The sequence below is a fragment of the Heliconius melpomene genome, chromosome 11, assembly GCF_056956725.1.
Source record: "Heliconius melpomene rosina isolate 202511_hmr_F chromosome 11, ASM5695672v1, whole genome shotgun sequence".
In the NCBI taxonomy this organism is placed as follows: Eukaryota; Metazoa; Arthropoda; class Insecta; order Lepidoptera; family Nymphalidae; genus Heliconius; species Heliconius melpomene.
Genome location: NC_140399.1, coordinates 8932516 through 8937561, shown reverse-complemented (window position 1 = coordinate 8937561; position 5046 = coordinate 8932516). Strand labels below are relative to the sequence as shown.

The 5046-nt window shown below is 32.6% G+C and overlaps 1 non-coding gene across 1 annotated transcript; it reads left to right on the top strand.

The window, feature by feature from the left end:
* Positions 1-1160: 1160 nt before the first annotated feature.
* TRNAD-GUC (transfer RNA aspartic acid (anticodon GUC)) lies at positions 1161-1231 on the top strand. Its single transcript has one exon. It is a non-coding gene; the product is annotated as a tRNA-Asp (tRNA).
* Positions 1232-5046: the final 3815 nt, after the last annotated feature.

Sequence of the window (5046 nt, the reverse complement as noted above, 5' to 3'; positions counted from 1 at the left end):
ACAAGCTTTTGTGATCATATAAATTGTGCACAATGAGGTTATGAGTTGATAGTTAAAATTTAAAAGACAAATTTTATTTTCTCCTTTTTAGGGCTTTTAAATAAAAGCTTTTTATAAAAATGATTTTTTGCTTATAATTTATTTACATTTATATTTCACTCAACACGCAATGACTCCAGAATTCGGCAGAAAGTGGGGAACAGAGAGTCTTAACACTAGGTTCCCTCGGCCTACCCTGCTTTGTGCGGGATACAGCGTGAAGCTGAAAAAAAAATATTTAAAAAAATATCTATGTTAAATCCTTACTACTAATATTACATTATGTGAAAGTTTATAAGTATGGATATTTGTTCCATTTGCAATAACTACTAAACGGATTTAAATGAAACTTAACAGTAATATCCTATATCTTATAAAACAAAGTCGCTTTTCGTGTCTGTCTGTTGTTTCTAACTCTTCTTCTTCTAAACCATTCAACGGATTTTGATGCGGTCTTCACCATTAAGTCGAGTGTTTTTCGTAGAAGGTTTATATATAGTTTATTATTTGTACATTCTTATGTAAATTAACATAAATACGATAAATGTGTATAAAGTCCTACCCGTTGAGACACTTTCGCGCATGCGCTGCTCTAATGGTAATTACTACATGAAAAAATGTACTGGAGTATTATTCCTCTTAATGAGCTCTACAAAAAAGTCCGCGAGAGCATATTCGTATCTTTTAAGAATAACGTGTAGTGATCATATTTCTGTCTAAAAATAGTAATTTCCATATTTTTTTTTATTTATTTATTGTATTAATCCTTATCCTTTAAAATACTTTATTAAATTTCTACGTTAAACGAAGATAAAATTAGCTTTTTAAACTATTTCGAAATTGCGAATAGTTTTAGAGAAAAACGCATTTAATTATTGACACATGACGCCGTTCACACATCACCTGTATCGAGTCAAGTTTCACTTATCCCTTACTCTCAGCATATAAATAAGTATATTAGTTACGTTGGCCATTTAATGTAGATCAAAACTGTCTTTTCTGTTTTTCATTTTAATAAGTACTTTAGAAGTTGTTACAATATCAAAAAATCCTTGCTGCGAAACGCGCCTCGCGACGTTATGCTTATACAAGCGAGTCCGCCGCGCCCGCCTGCCTTACACGCATCGGTGGTTCAGTGGTAGAATGCTCGCCTGTCACGCGGGCAGCCCGGGTTCAATTCCCGGCCGATGCATTCTATTTAATTTTCGTCACAGGCAGCCACGTAGTGCTTGCTTTTCATCAGGGACAGAGTCTCTTCCCTCTCTCTCCCTCTTCAGCATTAACCACAAGCTCGAAAAAAAAAACCCGCCAGCCTTTATAGCAACGAAGATTTAGATGCGTTTGCACGTATTGAATAATTCGAGTTGAATGTATTATTTAATGTCATTTAACTATCTAAAAATAGTAATTTAAATATATTTTAATAAGTACTTGAAAAGATTAGTAGCACAGATTTAAAATTACGGTACCTACTAAAAAATCCTTGCTGTGTAAAACAATTGGAAAATCCTTATTGAAAATGCGGGTTGCATTAGGGTTTAATTAATTTTCACATTATCTTAAGTGCTTTGCTAACATACATTATATGAATAATCCAGTAGTAAAAGCGGGCGAAGCCGCAATAGGGTCGCTAGTAGCTTATAAATTAGAGTGACACAAAGGTTACAAGGTGTGATTACCGCCGTGGTGCAGGAGCACAATGGTGGGACTGTAACACGACGGTTGTAGGTTCGACTCCTAGTCCAGGGATGAATTTTTTTTTTAATATATTTTCATCTTTGCTCCAGCACCAAGGCAAAATATCTCCAGAATTCAGCGGAAAGTTTAAAACGGAAGTGTTTTAAAGGGAACGGAGTGAATTAACAGTAGGTTCTCACGATGCCTCTTCATACCCTGCTATATACGGGATACATTGTGAAGCTATAAAATAAGCTACTATTTATTATTTATAAAGCTAGCAAGCAAGATTGTTTACACTTGTACTACTAAACAAGGAAAATACATCATATCGATTAAATATTAACCAAGCTTATGCTTTCTTTCGATACATATACCTTAATGAGGATCAAGCAATTATTATTTCTATATTTTTATGTTCAAGAGAGCTTTAGCGTAGAAGGCATTAAATTAGATAAAAAAAAATAATAATAATAATAATATATAATTGATATATATTTGATGTGGGTTTGTCCATCACCTATATAATTCAATTATCAATTAACAAAAAAAATATCATTAAAAATCCAATTATATCGTTTAGCCATATTTGTTTACTGTATGTACCAAGTATTAACAAGATAGCAAAACATCGTTAGCGTCAATCTGGCGGAACTTGGAGCAGCTAGTGACAGTAGGAAGTAAATAGCATTTGCTACTCATGGGACCAGCCACTCTTAGAACTCATTATGGACTTCAGTCTTCTTGCAACTTTGAGCTGTTAAGCTGTTTATACAATGGATGATTTGAAGAAAATATTGCTTATGATTGTAAAATGTTTATATAAAATTCTATTATTAACTGAGTGACTGACGGACAACGCACAACCTAAACTATGGGGTTTAGTAGATAAAACAAAGTTATTCTATAAAGGTTTTTTTAATAAATAATAAATATTTATTTCAAAATTTTTATGTTGTCTAAAAACTAATTAACAAGTAAATCAACACTAAGACAATAATAACAATTTAAATTTGTTACTCATGATTAATATATTTTTTGTTTAAAATATATTTTAATAATTCTCTAAAACTGGGAAATGGGGAACGCACACTAGGTTCCCCCTGCGTACCATGCGTACATGCGTATATGCGGGATACAGCCTGGAGCTAAAAAATCTCAAAAAAAAAAAATTGTATAACGAACCACGCCCATAAACGGAAGGCGTCACTCAGGCTTGACAAGTATAACTAAATAAACTTCCTAATCAGTGACCGTAGAGGGATCTCGATGGCATAATCTCAAACTCAACCACTGATGGCAGATCGGACATTTCCACTAATTCTTGTCGACATTTTAGTTTCGAGTGCGGATTATTATTTAAATCTTTGTAATGTGACATACTCTTGGATTGTTTTAATTCTAATTAACTTCAGACGGCTTCAATAAACTACTGATGTCAAATAAGGCTGATAGATAAAGATTGTTTTTTTTACTGCAAGTCTCCGCCGAATGCGTATTTTGTATTTTTTATACGCGATATATTTTATGTTTGTATTGTATCTTTATATTCCGTTATATGTACTAACCTGGCAATTATTTACTTCCACTTGTTGGCAGAGAGAGATTTATTTTAGAAATAAACTTCTATTTATTTCTTACATGTTTCATGCCAGTCATGGTGCAGAAGCACAAGCGCATGAATGTAAATAAAATAGGTTGTGAGTTCAATTCCCACTGGAGGAAATTAAATAATGAAATTTTCATTTCTTCTCTCTGGTATTAGGGCAAAGCGCGACTTCTGAGTAAGAGTTGAGTTCCACCACTCAACATTATATGCAGAATCAACGAAAAATGGGAAGGGGAGTGTCTCAACACTAGGCTCCCTCTGCCTCCCTCTGTGGACTTCCTCTACCTCCCTCACTGAGATATAGAGATTACACTTACATAATTTTTTTCAAGTAATTGTTTCATTTTCTATTATTTAATAACAAAAAGCTTAAAATCCACAATATCTATAGCAAAACATCTAAATTTCATTGTTAACCTATAACATTTACCTATAAACTATTTTAGTAGAAATGCAATATAAGTTTAGAATTCGAGTCCAGTCCGTGCTACGCGCACAACTCAAACCCGAACTAGATATTAATCTACGTTCAGACGACACGGTTCCTCTTAGGGATGCCATATTTAAAAAAATATATAAAACAAAATTTATTCATTTATTTTAATATAAAAACGCTTATAGCATTATGTTTTGAAAATAATAAATAAATATCACTAATATATTATATTTAAGGGTTAAATATAATCTTAAAATAAATACATAATGTCCATAATTTAAATATAACTTTCCCTTATAAGCTGCACAAAAAAATCTAAATATATAACCTTTATATTCGAATAATGTCACATTTTATTTATACAGTGGCAACCCTACGCCCGGGGAGGCTGGGGGGTGGATAGGAGAGCAACAGGTGCCTGGAGCGTTACTCAGAGTATCTACAATGATCCGAGGACTCGTCTCGACCAATTTAATTATTGCCAGACCGTAGCAAATGTATCTCGACACCATTTTTGTTATTTCGTTATTGTTGTTATTACTGTTATCGTTTATGTTATAATAATGATAATATTATAGAAATTGACCTATTTTTTTGTAAGAGGAGGGCAGTAGTGGTGCACAAAGAGGCATTGTAAAAGCAACTGGTTGTGGATTCAATCTCCTCTCGAGGATAGGAAATATTTACTTAAAATTTATATTTCCATTTTTGCGCTCTGGTGTCGAGGTAAAGGGCGGCGTTGAGTCCCGCCACTAAACAGCCACCGTACAGTATAATGATAACTCTCTCTATATAATCTACCTATAACAAAAAAAAATCAGCTTCAAGGTGGATCCCGCACATAGCAGGGTAGATAGAAGCATCTCTCTATTATAGATACAATATAGATCCATTATAGATATATATATATATAAATACTTAGAATACTAAACTCATACTATTAAACTTTGCGATCTAAAAAAATATTTCAATATAACATGTTTATAATAAAAGATTGTAAATATTATTAAAATTTTCCTAAGTCATTATTTGTTTTTCTTTTTACCTCTACGGCGAAGTCTACAAGGAACGCCTTCTAAGAAATCATATTGAATCGTCTAAAATGATATGGATAGGATGTCATTGAAGCCAGAAAAAAGTTTTTTTAACAGGTAAAATTATTTAGGTGAAAGAAGTTCACCAAAACTTTTTAATTATTATTATTTTTTCTTAATTATTATTTTTTTGTTTTTTATGAGCTTCTGTATCCCGCACATAACAGAGTAGGCAAAAAGAACATGGATGT